Raw genomic sequence first — 16,551 nt, 5'->3', positions numbered from 1 at the left:
CAATCCATTTTCTGTGCCTAGTCATAGAATTGCAGAGTCGGAAGGGACCACAAGGATTATCTAGTCCAACCCCCTGCAAAGCAGGAATCTTTTTGCCCAACGTGGGGCTTGAACCCACAAGCCTGAGATGAAGAGTCTCATGCTCTGCCAACTGAGTTATCCTAGGTTCAACTAGTGAGTATGCTTAGTCCTCACTGACCCATTTATGAGCCCCTTTCTATTAGGTAGCCCCCAAAGTTTTTCTGTAGTACTTCAAATCTTGGGATGTCCTCCCTCAGCCCGCTAACAACAGTGTGGATGGTGTCACTTTTGCTACATAAGGATCAAGACTTGGAAAATGAGTACACTTTTAGTATATAGCACATCCTGTCAATTCAAGGCAGTTTACACTAAGGTCTTATCCACAATTCCTCTTCTTCTGCTGCTCCCCGCCCCCCAGGGAAAACCACTCTATAGCGCACAATGGAAACAAATGGCAATTCAGGTTTCCTCTGGATTGCCATTTGTTCCAATTGATGGCTAAAGAGTGGGTTTTCCACTGGAAAGGAGCAGGATAAGGGGAAAACTGCTTAGCCCCAGCTTTCCAGGCATAGCCCAGGTGGAAATGTGTTTCCATTCTAGTCTTCCATCCACAGAGGGGCCACTCCAGTCCTGGTTTGTTTCAGCAAGGTAGGTCCATTGTAAGCTGCACCAAGCACCAAATACACAGAGGACAGAGGTTTGGTGCAATTGCTCTTTAGTAATGCACAGGTGTTTTATCTAGGACAAACTGCAATTAAATAAGCCCGCCCCCTCCTTTCTTCCAAAGTTGTTTCAGTGATTTCTGAATTGTCCTAGTTAAAGTTGGCCACTGGTTTGAAACAGCTGCTCTATGTGAAAAGTTGCTGTAGTCAGTAGGAATGCACCTCAAAGTCTATTAAGGCTCTAGAAAAGAAGCGCATTTTTGAAATGCCATGTTTGCTTATAGTGATAGCTCTAGTGGCAAGGAATGCTGGATTTGGTGTCATTTGGACACCATTATGCTGCATCAGTATAAAAGCAATTACTCTAAATCTGGGATGCTGGGTTCACATGCATTAAGGTTAACAGCGTTCAGGAGATTTGTGTTGACTTCAACAACGAAACTAGTTGACCTTTTCATCCACAGCTGCCTCTTTCGAAAGCTGAAGTCTCTGCCATTTGGCTGGATTTTCTATCCCATCCTGTTACATCTCCGCCTTAGATATGCTGAGTTGCACAGCGGTTTTCTTTGCTTCTTAAAACACAAATTACTACCCCCCAAGTGTATACCAGAATGGGAGGAATGAAAAAGGAATTTGCTTTGGGTTTTACGGCCCATTTAAGGCACCGGCCCAGACAGGTGGAAGACCAGGGATAGGCATATGTTCTACATAACGATTATGTAAAACATAATGCACCCAATCGAAATGCATATTCACACATAACAGCTGTCTCAGTTGATTCTTCCAACTGAAGGAAGGACAGGAAACAATGCACAAGGGAGGCTTTCATGCAGGGCTAGTGCCAGACTTTGGGGGCTCACAACAATGCTGTCAATGTGCCCCAGAGCTCCTACCCGCTGCCACATGCAGGGGCAGCAATACCTGCACGAACCTCCACCCCCAACCAGAGCAAGAGATCTGCCCTGTTCCTTGCCATGCATGATGGTGGCCACTGGCTGAGGAAGAGGGGTGCGGGGGGAGCGCACTGCCCCCGGCAGCACGATCCTGTTGGGGTGCCATCGCAGCTGCCTCCCTGCCCACACTGGGCGCCACATCCCTGCAGGCGGCGTCCCACGCCCCCAGGATGAGCGCCACATCCCTGCAGACAGTGCACCATGCCCCCGGGATGCGGGTCAGCCCCACCCTCACCTGCTCTCCGCCACCCAGTGCTGGAGCATGAAGCTCCGCCACTAATGGTGGCCACCTCACTCTTCTCCCTCCTCCTGGGCCACTACTCACCACACTTCCAGGCAGGTCTCTGGAGCTGTTTCAGCACTGGATGTGAATGCCAGCCTAGCTTGGCTCTCATTTACAGTGGCTGCCTAGCATGTTTAATTATCCCCATTTCGCTGCCCAAGATCTATAAAAATCTATAGTATATCAATAGATTTTGTAAATCTATAGTTCTGGTAGGACCAGAATCATAGTTTTTATGGGCCCGGGCAATTGTGCAATTGTGGTAATTAAACATGTTATGAAGTCACTGTAGATTCAAATGCGGCAGCATGGCCTTCCCTCCACTGAAACATCTCAGAGGGGTGAGGTCTGCTTGGGGAGTGGTGGCAGGGCCTCTGTACATAGATTGTATACATCCTTTGCCACAGTCACTCCAGAGGGCCCCAGTAGTGGTCACATGGTCGACTACATAGATCATTTGTTCTCAGCTAAATAAAAATGCTGACTAGAATCTGCTCAGAGATGTTAAAGAGAGAACCGACTCCCCCCCACACCCTGCATGTATTCTGATAACGTGACAAGATTGTTTGTTCACTCTGGGTCAATAGCAAGTCCTATTACTGTACTGTTTTGCTCCTACCCTTTTATGTAGCCAAATGTTTATCTAAGGCAAAGTTCTTCACTCCAGCTCTCAGAAGGGGATAGTGCGGTGACCCTTCAGAAGGAAAATGCGAGGATGCATGCAGCCCAGCTTGAGACACCCTTAAACACCCCCAAATGTAGGTAGGAATGGGTTGGCTTGCTGTGCTGACCAAGGAGTGAACAACAGGACTGGAAAAGGATTAAAACACTGGATAGTTTGTGCAGCTGTGAGAATGAAAACAATGCAGTTGGGACTGGAACGTTTCATTTTTACGATGACTGCCTTGGATTGCTATCCCTGTGGACTCTTTCTGCAGTTACGTTTAGTAGTGTATGTATGATATGAAATGCCAGCACGGTGTGGTGTTGCACTAGGGATGTGGAGATCCGGGTTCAAATCCCCATTCAGCCATGACGTTCATTGGGTGACCTTGGGCCAATGACTATCTCTCAACCTCACTTACCTCACAGGGTTTTTGTGATGATACTGGCAGGGGGAAGTTGACAACTTCTTATAGGAAAGTTGGGATATAAATGTAGGAGTTGTCATCAGCACCAGCATTGTCGTTTTCTTTTTATATTCCACAAAACATGCTCATTTTGTTTTAACTTCTTCAAATTTAAGGAGCGTTAATTCTCCAGTTTCCCTGTAACCACAGGGGAGAAAAATCCCAAACCAAAATAAAGTCCAGAATTAGTTTATTATCCTCTCTCCCTTAAAAAAAAAAGAGGAGTAAGGTAGGGAAATTATCTGCATTATGTTTATGTCTTTTTCAAGAATACTTTAAACTTAAAGATGCTTTAATATTAGGTGCTAGAATGATTTTGTGGTTGTACTTGGCCTTGATTTTGTAATACCTGGTGCTGTCTGGGCAAGATCTCAGAATCCACATCAAGTATGAGCCTGTGATGCCCTTTCCATCTAAGCTAGCTAGAGCCCATTAATAATACTCTCATTAAAGTTGGGTGTGTTTTATGCAATAGACCCTGTATGTTTGAGATTAAGGGATTTTTGTTCTCAGGAGATTAATGCCTTTCAAAAACATTGGTTCAGTTCTGGTTTTCCAGAATCATTGGCTAAAATATCTTGACATCTGGAAGAACCTCTGAGCCTTTTTACACATTGCAAATCTTACACAGAAAACTCTTCCACTCAGGAATTGATGCAGGACCCACCAGTAGATCATCACTCATTAATTGCACACATTGAATTTTCACTCTTGACACTGAATATTTATTGATTTCATTATTATATTTATAGATTGCCTTTCATCTAAACAGCTCAAGGTTCTACCCACAGTTTTCTCTCCACATTTATCCTCCCAGCAACCCTGTGAGGTAGGTTCAGCTGAGAGAAAGAGTGACTGCTCCAAGGTCACACAGGGAGCTTCAAGGCAGAGTGAGCATTTGAAAGAGGAGTGCATGCACTTTCCCCCTTTCTGTCTCTGGGGACAGGGGAGAAATGACCAAATGGTTTGGACCACTCATGGCACTTGCTCAAAAATCCAAACTTAGCAACCCTTGGTTTGGCACATCGGCAAGAACTAAGAAGATGGAGAGCAAGAGCTTATGTGGTGGTGACTAGCAGTGCATATACTTTGCTTATTTTCTGAAACCATCATAGATGCAGCAAGTATAAGAAGTGTTGCAGCTCTGGAGTTAATAGTCTTAATTTGCAACCAGAAAGGGGGAGTATCTTACTTCAGTTATTCAGATGGGCTGACCCACTCCCCACCCCCACTTTGGATTTGTTTTTTTCAAAAATGTGGTAAACTACCCCTGATCATTGTGCTGGTCCTCTGACTCAAAGTCCTGCCTTGAGGGCACCTGGCTGCTCTGCTGAAATAAATGGTAAGAGGCGCCAGCACACTTAGCCTTGTTAAAGAAGCTGAGGACTTTTTGGACACAAGGGGAACTACAGCAAGGGCAAAAGCAGGGGGAAGATGAGAACTATTACATGAGTTTTTGTGTGAATGAAAGGAGTAGGAGAGCCAGAAGGCACTTTCAACCACTAGGACTAAGAAGTTACTTTCCATATATTTCCACGCAAGAGGGCAGCAACAGGCTACAGTAGATGGGAAGGAAGGCCCGTAAAGACTACAGGTGACTCAATTCATCCCTTACAGGAGGAGGAGGAGAAAGATGGTTGTAGTGGCTGGGAACTTGCTACTGAGGGGTATAGACTACGGATGCAGCTGTCTGCTGACTGGATGAATTGACCCATGAAATATCTGTGTCTCTGGTGTGCTGATCCAGGGCATGATAGACAAAAAAAGTTGCGTAAATTGTAATGCTTACTCTTCTGTTGTCCAAAGTTGTGAATTTGTGAATCTGTTTCAACTCCTTTAATTTCCACGGAACGTGGAAGGACAAAAGACTGTGCTCTCAATAGATCTGCCAGGAAGATTGCCAGTTGCTGATCTATGTCTTTTTGGTACCTGGCTTGTTCTTCTATTGGTTTTCAGACCTATTGCATTTACTGTTTGAAAGTCATTGCTGAGAAGTGATTGATAAAAGAGACATGAAATACATGGCAATTATCCACCATTTGTAAAAAGAAAAATGGCAGGGATATTAATAATGAAAATGTTAAAGAGTTTTGTTTTCGTTGTTTATATCAATATTTCATGGGGGAATTTTCCTTTAGGAACTTTCTATACTTTGAATTTTAAAGTTGATTTTAATAGAAGAACATGGCTGACTGGAAGAAGTAGGTATCGATTTCAAGGCAGGGGGCATTACTGACATAACAGCCTTCTCTTCCAAGGAGGCCCTGAATTGTCTTAATTTTTTTTCTGACAAAAGAATTGTATAGATCTAGTAATTTTTTATCATCAGTTTGTTCTTAATGTGTGCTGATAACTTTGATATTCTGGTTTATGACATTGTAGTTGAAGTGGAAAACAGGATGAACAAAATACTGAAGGTGTAGAGAAGGCTGAAGGTGTAGAGAAACAGTGTCAAGTCCTGCTTGTCATTAGAACTCACTCCACAAGAAATCCCTAAATAACTTCATCCAGGGGTCAGCAACCCTTTTCAGCTGTGGGCCAGTCCACCGTCCCTCAGACCATGTAGGGAGCCAGACTATATTTTGGAAAAAAAAGAAAAAATAACGAATTCCTATGCCCCACAAATAACCCAGAGATGCATTTTAAATAAAAGGACACATTCTACTCATGTAAAAACATGCTGATTCCTGGACCGTCCGCGGGCCAGATTGAGAAGACGATTGGGCCGCATCTGGCCCATGGGCCTTAGGTTGCCTACTCCTGCCTTAGCCCAATGGCCTAAGGCAATAAACAAGTATCATGTCTTTTCAGAATCTTTGGCAAAGCACGTCTGTCCCCTATTGACCAGCAAAAGGTAAAAACAAAAAAGTAGGAAGAGACTACCTGAAGAGAATGTCACATTTCGTGACATGGCTTTGACAGGATTTGGCACATGAGAATCTGGTTTAAATAGTAGGCCAGCAACCTCATACCAGAAAAGTGTTTTGTTTTTTGCTTATCTAAGTACTTGAGCAACTAATGTCAGGTAGCACCAGGCCTTTGGTCCCAGTTGCTCAAGTGCTAACTGTTGATTAGGCAGCTCTTGACTCATAATTAATTTTCTAATCATCACATCAAACAAAAGAGGAGGAATAATGATCACTTGCATGCTATAGATTGTGAAAGTGCTATTCTTAACTGATTTTGAGTGAACCTCTAGATTACATGTCAAAAGTATTTCCTTGAAACCAGATGACTTTGTTTCCTAGCCAGCCATGAAGAATATATGGCATGATGTTTGACAGCTAACCTGTAACAACTATCTAGGATCACTTGAAAGGTTTGGGGAGTTACAGTACTACCTAATAATCAGATAAAGGGGATATTCAAGCCTCTTTACCCTGGCTCTTCACAAAGTTATATTTATCCTTTGGGGATGGTGTTTGTTGAACAGAGGTAGTAATTTTTCTTTTTTCCAGTTACAGTAATGTGATGTTTGAATGTATTAGGGCTTCTTCCGTGATTGATAGCTGCAAGGACTTGAAGTACATGCTTTTGGTATTCATAAAACATTGGGAATGTAAAGTGCTTAAGGGCTACGATATGCTAAGATACAGGGTATAGATATAAGATATAGGGTATATAAGGTATAGTCACCATATTGGTCAACACTATTAAGCCTAGATAGGCATTGTCTTCCAGAATGGACAGTCTGATTGTTCCAGCGCTGTTCAGAAATATATTTTTGTCTGCTGTTGCAAGCTGGCTGGGAGGTGGTTGCCTTTATTTTTAAGAAAGTTAATTAAATTTAATATATGTGGGGGGCAATGATGAATAATGGTAATTTATTAAAGGAGACTTTGGAGAGTAAATTAACTAAAGAGGGATGACTGGGTCATCTGGACATGGAGCGATCTCGAAGTGTGGTCCCAAGTAACTGAAGCATTTATTTTATTTGGGGTAATTTTGATTTGAATGGCAAATTAATTTGCTTGCCTTCAGTGAGATTTAACTAAGTTCTCTAGTAATTAGTTCTAGAATTCTATCTCTACATAAATATTGCCCAATTCCAGTGTTATGCGAATCTGTGTCCTCATTTGTCTTCTATTTTTGGTTATGTGTACGTGGCCATCCTGAACACAGCCCAAGGCATAATGTTTCTGCAGCTTCCAGCCTGCCTTCATATAGTTTATGGCCAGTTATGCAAAACAACAACAACAACAACAACAACAACTACTACTACTACTACTTTATTTGTACTCCACCTATCTGACTGGGTTACCCCAGCCAAAAGAACTAATATCTGTAACAGATGATGAGATACTATTAAGGTGTCACGTGAAGGTAACAAAATAAGGAATTACTGTTCAAGACATCTAGAGATTGGTCTGCCAGTTGTCAAATCCTGATCCATACTATAGGAGAAGTAACTTCCAAGGGACTATAGCACCTGAATGAACTGAAGCTATTTCCAGTTATAAGTGTAAATTAAAATAGAGATACAGTGGTACCTCGCAAGACGAATGCCTCGCAAGACGAAAAACGCGCAAGACGAAAGGGTTTTTCGTTTTTTGAGTTGCTTTGCAAGACGATTTTCCCTATGGGCTTGCTTCGCAAGACGAAACGTCTTGCGAGTTTGTTTCCGTTTTCTTAAAACCGTTAATACCAGGGTGCATCCGTGCTTCGCAAGACGAAAAATCTGCAAGACAAAGAAAGTCGCAGAATGAATTAATTTCGTCTTGCGAGGCACCACTGAATTCAGAGAGTGTGAGAGAGAGAGAGAGAAAGAGAGAGAGAGATCACAATGTTTTGCAATTTGTTATAGTTAACTCTAGTGCCAGAATGTAAAGCACCCTTGAACACTTAGTTTCAAACTTGACTAGATGACAGTTTGGTTCTGAATTCCAGAACTATCTGCTTCTTGGCAGAAAGCTCTGCAGACTCTGGCAAAGCTCAGAATGCATGCAGGAAGCTGAACCCTCTCCCTTCTCTTGTTAGCCAAAGCTGAGGCCAGGTGCTAATGGTCTTACTCAGTTACATATTGTCGTCAATCCATGCCTTGGGATTGTACTTAGTGAGGCTTGCTATGCTGTCACATGACAGAAAGAAAACTCCGAAGACACTGAGCAGGTTTTGCTAAGTCTGGTATGGATCTAATGAGAAAATCTGGTTCAAAGACGACCTGGAGCCTATTGGATCCCACCCACCCTCAAACATCTAGCAAAGTAGACCTCATTTTCTTCATGCACTCTGGAAGAAATGTACTGGTAGCAGCTCCATGTTATTCTGCGATTTCAAAATTTCACCACAATGACACCTTTCCTGCCCCAAAACTTTTTGCTTTTGCTGGACCTCATTTATACAAGCACCACTTAAGGACAGAAAGGTGCAGCCTACCAGATGCTGGCATGACTAATAGACAAAAGCTGGGGAACTGACTTCAATAAAAAATAAAAATAAAATAAAATATATGATTGTCTCCTCTCCCATTTAGCAGGTACCGGTAATTTTTGTCCAAGTCTCTTAATATCATGAGACTGTCTTGGGTCATGGGTTGCAGAACAATTATGGTGATAAATGTTAATAGTCTATTTAACTGCAATTAAAATTTTCTGTGTCATAAACTTTAAATTAAAAGCTAATGCCCCCTCTTCCATCACTTTCTATACCTGTTATACTACTGTTGCATTTGCCAAAATAGGTTTTGCCGAGGTGTGCATTGTGGGTTGGTGACAACAAATGGCTGCATAAAGCAGATAGTGGCACAGTGCTGTGTTTTCATGTGTTGCCTACAATGTATTATTAGCTTTGAAAGAAGGTGGTCTCTATGCATGTGTGGGGCATGACCTTGATTAAGAGCCAGATGCCAGAACAGCCTGGCTGGCTCTAATAAAACTAGTGAACCATATAAGTAGCTAGATCTGAGGTTAATTTTTTTCTGATGTTTTTAAACCATTGAAAGGTATTGCAATTAATTTCACATCTCCCTAAAGTGAATTTACTAGAAACCTGCATACATTCCAGGATCCAAAACACTGAATGGGTTGTTTGTGTTCAGTATGGCTTCAGGGGATTCCCTTTTGACCAGCTTATCCACAGAAGCCACTTGAGACTCTAGTGACAAGTTGGGATGCAGGAGTAATCCCAGTCCTGTTACTTCAGGGGAAGTGCCACTCCTCCCAGAACAGGCTGCACACCTAATTTCTGGATACAAAAGCCACCCACCCACACCACTTTCATCTTATCAGGATTCAGCCTCAGTTTATTGGCCCCTATTCAGTACATCACTACCTCCAGACATCTATTCAACAACATCACAAGTTCCTTGATTCCTATTCAATGGAGATAGAGAGCTTAGTGTCATCAACGTACTGATGACACCATGATTCAGATCTTTGAGTGACAGTTCCCAACAGATTCATGTGGATGTTAAATAGTGTAGGAGGCAGAATAGACCCTTGTGGGATGCCCAAGCCCCAAAGCCATGGAGCCAATCAACAATTTCCTAGCAGTTTCCAACAATTTCCAACATTTTTTTCTGGCAGCGACCTTGCAGGTAGGAGTGGAAAGTGTAATGTGGTATATCCAGCTCCCATCTTCTTGCCTTACTCCAGAAGAACACCATGGTCAATAGTGTCAAAAGCTACTGAGAGGTCAAGGAGAACCAACAGGGTTTCATTTCCCTGTCTCTTTCCTGATAGTGGCCATTGGGGTGGCAAATACTGTTTTGGTGCCCAAACCTAAAGGTGCTATGTTGCCACCTAACTATTTTATTTTATTTCTATAGCGCCCTATACCTGAAGGTCTCACTATTTCCCCAGATTAAGGGGAAGCTTCAGGAACAGCCTCCGACGCCATACAAAGAAGTTGCAGTCAGAGTACCGTTTCAAACAAATGATCATAAAGTCAATCATTATTTCACTTTGAGACTGCTCATGCATCGGTGCCAAATGATTAATGCCATGTGAACTAATTTTGCATCTGATCTTCCCATTTTCACCACCCAGTCAAATGGAAAGCCACCTCCAGAGCATCTTTCCAGGACTAGATCTTATTGTTCATATTGCCCATCTCCATGCAAGTAGCTTCAGTAAATAAACAGCAGTGTCAGCAGCAGGAAGCGAGAAAGTGTTGCAGGGAGGGTTTTAAGGGAAGGGATTATTGCCTCTTTCCTTTTCTGGTAATTGCTGTTCTAGGAAAAAAAACTACACAGAACGTTTATTTCTTACAACCGAGGGCACCAGATCAGGAGAACAATTGCTTCTTTCCAGTGGTGTGGGGACAATTTCATATGGCAAGAAGAAGGGCATCCAATATTTGTAGGGGCTTCTTCAAACATGTTAATTCAGAATACATCCTGATTTCCTTGCACAATGTTTTTGCAGGGGTTAGACTATGCCTAGTGTTTATTGAGCATTCATTCTGATTTGTTTACAGGGTGGTTATACAATAAGGAGCATTTATCCTGCCTCCATCCAGATTTGCTTGCGGGATATCTACATTTTTTACCATTAATTTTTCATTCATCCCATGCTTTTTTCAGTGCATTTCCCCATCACTTTCCTAACTGTGAAAAGTCATTTTTTTAAAACTGAATTTGTTGCACTAGGGCAAGAGAGCACTTCAATCCACTCTAATTGTGCAAACCTTAAATTCTGGCATGCACCTGAATTCCTTGTACAGAATAGAGACAGTCTGGGTCATTCACATTGGGAATTTGAGTGGGGAGGATTCTGATATCTTTAAACTGGACATTGTTTTCCAACACACCTGGGAATCTCTGTGCTGAGGAAAAACATATAACCTGTAATGATGCGATGAGAAACCTGTGGTCCTCCAGCTCCCATCAGCTCCATCCAGCATAGTCAATGGTCACTCAAGAAGGTTGGGCAATGTGGTTCAACATCTGGAGGGCCTCAGGTTCCCCATCCCCACTGTAATGTACAGAAAACAATATGAAAATTCAGGGAAACGTTAAAATACAAAGTAATACAATGTGTTGATCCTTGCTTTACTGTCACATATAATCAAATACCGTACTTTTTGCTCTATAAGATGCACTTTTCCCCTCCTAAAAAGGAAGGGGAAATGTGTGTGCATCTTATGGAGCGAATGCAGGCTCCATGGCTTCAGCGAAAGCAACGGGAAGCCTCCAGAGCGCAGCGGGAGCTCCCGCTGCACTCCAGAGGCTTTGCATTGTTTTCGCTGAAGCCAGGAGAGCAAGAGGGGTCAGTGTGCACCAATCCCTCTTGCTCTCCTGGCTTCGCTTTGCTAGAGAGGCACTGCACAGCTTTCCCTCAATGCACAGCTCCCCTTCAGCGACGCGGGAGGAGAAATGGAAGGGGCTCCGTTTCTCCTGCCACTTCGCTGAAGGGGCGCTGTGCAGAGAGGGAGAGAATATTATTTTTCTTGTTCTCCCCCTCTAAAACTAGGTGCGTCTTATGGTCGGGTGCGTTTTATAGAGCGAAAAATACGCTATTTAAAAGTAAACAGAGCTAAAATGTTTGAAATGCAAATATCTTTGCACATTGTTTGAGTGAAGGTGATATTCTTAACTGAAGGCAGGAAATGATAAAGGATATCGTTATGGTTTTAGATTGCAAGCCCTGAGAGGGTAGGGATTGCCTTGTTTTAAGTGAATGTATGTAAAGCCACCCTGGGAGCCTTTCTTGGCACTAAATAAATAAATAAAAGTGGGATATTATATCCTGCTATGCTTGGCCCTATTCAAGCATTATATGGCAAGTTAAAGAAATCTTCACCTAAACTCATTTATCGGAGGCCAACAAAGACTGTTTAGTTTTGTGGCAACAACTTGGGATGCTGTGGGTCCTCTGACATGCTTGATCACTTTATGAAGCTTGTCAACTTCCTGTAAATCTTACCCCCCAGGACTTTATCATGAAGTAGAGCACTGTTGTGGGAGGTGTTTTTCTGTAAAGCGAAGTCATATCTGGCTCCTTTTAGAGGAAGTGTGAGTGCCAATTAACAATGTTGATAAGGGTGATCTTGCAGCAATTGTTTACTTTGAGTTTCATAAAGCTGTTGACTAGAGAGATGGGTGAATTTTGGCTTCTTTCTGTTCCTCGTTTTTCCCATCTACAGTTCAGTTATCCACATTTCTTCATCAGTTTGCAATGTAAAAACAAAACAAAACAAAACAAAACACACAGTAGAGTTGGAAGGGACACTGAGGGTTATCTGGCCCAACCCCTGCAATGCAGGAATTTCAACTAGAGCATACATACCTGAAGTGTTTCTCCACCCTCATTGTTCAGCCTGGACACTAGCACCAAGGGCCTTCTGGTTGTTCCCTCACTCTGAAAAGTGAACCTACAGGGAACCAGGCAGAGGGCCTTCTCGGTAGTGGCATCCACCCTGTGGAACACCCTACCATCAGATGTCAAGGAGATGAGTAACTATATAACCTTTAGAAGACATCTGGAGGCAGCCCTGTATAGGAAAGCTTTTTAAGGCTTAATGTTTTATCATGTTTTTATATATGTGGACGCTGCCCAGAGTGGTTAGGGCAACCCAGTCAGATGGGTGGGGTACAAAAAATATTATTATTATTATTATGGCCATCCAACCTCTGCTTGAAAACCATCAAGTAAGGAGAGTCTACCAGCTCTCGTGGGAGTCCATTTCACTGTCGAACAGCTCTTACTGTCAGAAAGTTCTTCCCAACATTTCGTTGGAATCTCCTTTATTATAACTTGAAGCCATTGGTTCGGGTCCTAGTCTCCAGGGGGAAACAGCTTGCTCCATCCTGTATGTGACACCACTTTAGATATCTGAAGGTGTCTGCCCTCTCTCCTCTCAGTCTCCTCTTTACCAGGCTAATCACCCAGTTCCCTCAACTGTTCCTCATAAAGCTTGGTTGGGAATTGCTTCCTTCATGCAGGCTTCCTATGGGCACCTATGGGAAGAACAGGTTGCAGGAACAGATGAACCTTTAGTCTGATCTGATTAGCTCTTCTTATTTTATTAACTTGAATTAGCGTGGCATTTGTGAAGTAAGGCATAAGAATTTGGCACTAAGGAGGATTTAGGGGCATCCTCTTTCTTGGGGTTATTTCTGAAATACCATTGCTTACTATGGGCACGCTTGGAAGCTTTTTGGCCAGAACTTATAGTTACACAAACAATTTTGTCTGATCACTTCCACCAAAGAAATGAAGGCCACCAGGAGACTTCCGGTCCCGCCTGCCTTAATGGATGCAGCCCCCATGATAGCGGGGGATCGCCGGTGAATGAAAAACAAGGATGACTGAGGGTAAATCATCCTTGCAAATTCCTCCGAGGGACGGGGGGAATGGGCTTCACTCGCAGTTCATCTTGGTACCTGGCTCTCACTCTGGCATGGAATGTGGGAGGCAGGTAGATGCTGAGTGGAAAAGCACTTTGCCTGGCAAAAACCCTCCTACACCACCATTAAGAAGCAAAGGTTCTCCGTTTAATTGGATCTTTAATTGGCTTTAAGATACTGGCGCGTGTTGGAAAAGGGTTGCAACAATATACTGTGTAACATATCAGCTACGTGGATCAAAGGTTGGAATTGAGATTTTCTTCAGTGTGGGAGTCAGTTGGGGAGAGAGAAGGCCATGGTTTGTTTATTTAAAGTTTCATTTATATATTTATGGTTCAGCAACCCCTCTCTGGAATGCAAGACAAAAAAGTATTTACAAGTGAGGAAGGGATGGTGGAGTAATATTAACAAGCAAAAATGGAAACTGCTTGTGATCTGAAATGAAGAAAGGAGGGGGGAGGGGAAGCTCAAGTATGACTATGTTGGAAAGACAAAGTAATTCCCCTTACCTCCATTTAAATACAACAGACAAGGAAAAAGAGACTAAGATTTGTTTGTGCTACTGACGGAATGTAATCTAACATAAGGTTTAATTGGGCCATAACTCTCTAGCTGGAATTAAAAGAATTTTGGGGCTGTGATAAGAATGCTGCAGAGATTCTGGGAGTTGGAAAGGAGTGTTAAATCATCAGCGTGTTTGAAAATGATCTATCTTTTCCTAGGCTAAGGGGAAAATGACGAAGATCTGCTAAGTGTTTTGCTAGTGAGACAGAATGGTTTCTAACAGACTGTCGCCTGTTCTGAGACACAGATGCAAGGGACGGAGAGATAAGACTTCTGAGAAACTTCAAGATTTAGTTCCGCCCCAAGCTATTATGGGAAAAAACAATAGCAGGGAAGTGAAAGAGACAACACCATATATGGACAGGAGGAATCACACACACAAGGCAGAATAAAGATACACACACAAGGCAGAATAAAGATAATAGTTTGAGTTCCTCACTTGAAGCTTTATAAATTTATATATTATAACATCACAAATGGAAATCATTAATTATGTAGTTGTTGACTAAGGGATTATTATTATAACTGAAATGTAACTGATATTAATTAAGATTATGGAACACAGTGATGTAAGATCGGAAATGCACCCAAACCACCATGTGGGGAGCCACTTTAACTAAGATGTATTAATTGGAAGTTGATTGGCATTTTGATAATTGTATAATTTGGGAATTAATTGGTCATTGTTATAATTTGGCTATTATTGGGAGCATACTGTAAAACTAATTTTAAAAATTACAAAGAAGAAGAAGAAGGAAATAGCAATGCTTGGCTAAAAATGCACCCTGCCATTAGCAGTTACTTCACAATCCACCGTCCTAATCATGCTAGGTATATCCTGTTCCTGATACAAAGAAATCCCTTTGTTTCTAAAGGAAGAACTTTTCTCTGATCACCCAGATTGCTTATGTTATGAAACCAAGTAATCGTTATGATAACAAAAGCTCCATTTAGTTTCTGAAAGAATAAAAAATTCAATAGGCAGTGTGCGGGCACACACACAATGTGTATATTTACACAGAGACACAATAAGGCTGCCCAAATAAAGCAACAGAGCCCTTAGGCATCTCAAACTAACTTATTTGCTGCAGCATGAACTTTTGTAGGAAATATCTTGCCTTACTAGACACAGGCTGTTTGGACGGACACACATACAGCTACTTTTTCTGCCCTAACATTTAACATATTTTTCTGCCTTTGCTCTAATTTATGCTCAGCTTCTTCTGCAAGTAAGAATTCCCCCACCCCCTTGAGTCTTAGGATGGGTTGCTGATACAATTCAAGTGTTTTGACATATTGAGGGGGAGAAAAGGCCCATCATCTCTTTGGCTCCTTTGTTGTGAGTTCATTTGTTCCCTGCAACCAGCCCTCATACACTCAAGATGGATGTCTGTAGGTGGAGGTGTAGCTTGAAGAGAAATGCAGGGAAGATTGAATTTGTTCAGTGCCTGAGCATCTCTGATAAGGCCATCATTTGCTTTTCTCGTGGAGACAATCTGTCAGTTGTCTGATGCAGACCTTGCTCAGGGCCTGGCTCCTGCCACCCATGGAGAATACACACAATTACTAGGTAAATGCTTTGATACTTCAACCCTTTGGCGTTTCTAGACTGGGAAAAGGAGCCGTCAGGGAACTCTGTCCTTCTGTTGCATCTTTCATGTTTTGTCTCTTTTCTGCCTCACATATTTGGCTGAAGACACATCTTGTACTCTAAGGTGAATCTTCCCCTCTAGAAAACATTTATTTCAGTTAAACCCCACAGCCTGTACCTAAATTGCTCTGATTAACAATATATCCATTTCCTCACAAGGAAATCATCTTCTTCCCTCTCTTCCCTTGCTTCTTCCTATTTCTTTTTCTCCTGGTGGCCGGATGAGAGGAAGTTAATTTTCACTTGAATGATTTTGGGATCAGGCTGAAGGAGTGTGGAGCAACATCACTAGCTGCAAAGCCATTGGTTATCTTGTCCATATGCCTTCAATCCCTCCTAATGATGCTGGGAGTTTAGCAATCGCTGGTGCCAGTTCCATTTTACTGCAGTCCAGATGGAAGCTTAATGCTAATAGTGAGGAGGATTTGAATGGGAACCAAGGTTATTCATGACCTGCCCTGCCCCTTCCTGTGGAGCCCTATGGATTTTTGCCATGTGAACCAGACTTCTCTCCCATTCATCCATCACCCTGCTCCTTTTATCCCTTCCATAGAACAATGGCTCAAATTAGTTTACACAGATGTGTGCTTGCGAAAGCCCATTTGAGCTCTGCCACATTTGGGTCATGCAGCTTGAAGTTTACAGCTTCACAGACATTTTTTTTTTAAATGGGCATCTACTAGGATGAAAGACAACACAGAAGGAATAAATGAAACGTGGAATAATTAGTGCTTTTTGTTGCTGGTTTGTTGTTTATGTTGAGATAAATATTTGATTTCCAGCATTTTAAAATATTCATCATACTGCATAAAAACGGTGAAGAGCATAACAAAATACCCAAGTCATGAATATTAAGGTTTGGCATCGGCAATATTTCATTGCTTTGGTGAACAGCTACTAAATTTAGAAAACGGAACAGCAAAAAGGAATTAGCCGTTTAAGAATCACTAGATAACGCTTCGTTATTCGGGAAGATGAGGAGGTAGATTTACACTTTAT

At 42.3% G+C, this 16,551-nt stretch overlaps 1 protein-coding gene and 1 long non-coding RNA gene across 3 annotated transcripts in view; one reads left to right on the top strand and one right to left on the bottom strand.

The window, feature by feature from the left end:
* Positions 1-10,979, bottom strand: part of LOC309378243 — a 45,650-nt gene extending 34,671 nt beyond the window's left edge. For both annotated transcript variants that reach the window (XR_014171918.1, XR_014171919.1), the window contains exons 1-2: positions 10,799-10,979; positions 4,839-5,036 (exon numbers count right to left, since the gene is read on the bottom strand). This is a non-coding gene — a long non-coding RNA (uncharacterized lncRNA). The remainder of the gene's footprint in view (positions 1-4,838; positions 5,037-10,798) is intronic.
* The window catches only part of SLC7A11 (solute carrier family 7 member 11), a 97,484-nt gene continuing 84,787 nt past the window's right edge, over positions 3,855-16,551 (top strand). Inside the window, exon 1 of the mRNA XM_081926105.1 lies at positions 3,855-3,878. The gene's annotated coding sequence lies outside the window, so the exon portion shown is untranslated. The remainder of the gene's footprint in view (positions 3,879-16,551) is intronic.

The sequence above is a fragment of the Podarcis melisellensis genome, assembly GCF_964234715.1.
Source record: "Podarcis melisellensis genome assembly, chromosome: 9".
NCBI lineage: Eukaryota > Metazoa > Chordata > Lepidosauria > Squamata > Lacertidae > Podarcis > Podarcis melisellensis.
This window is presented reverse-complemented; position numbering and strand designations above follow the sequence as displayed.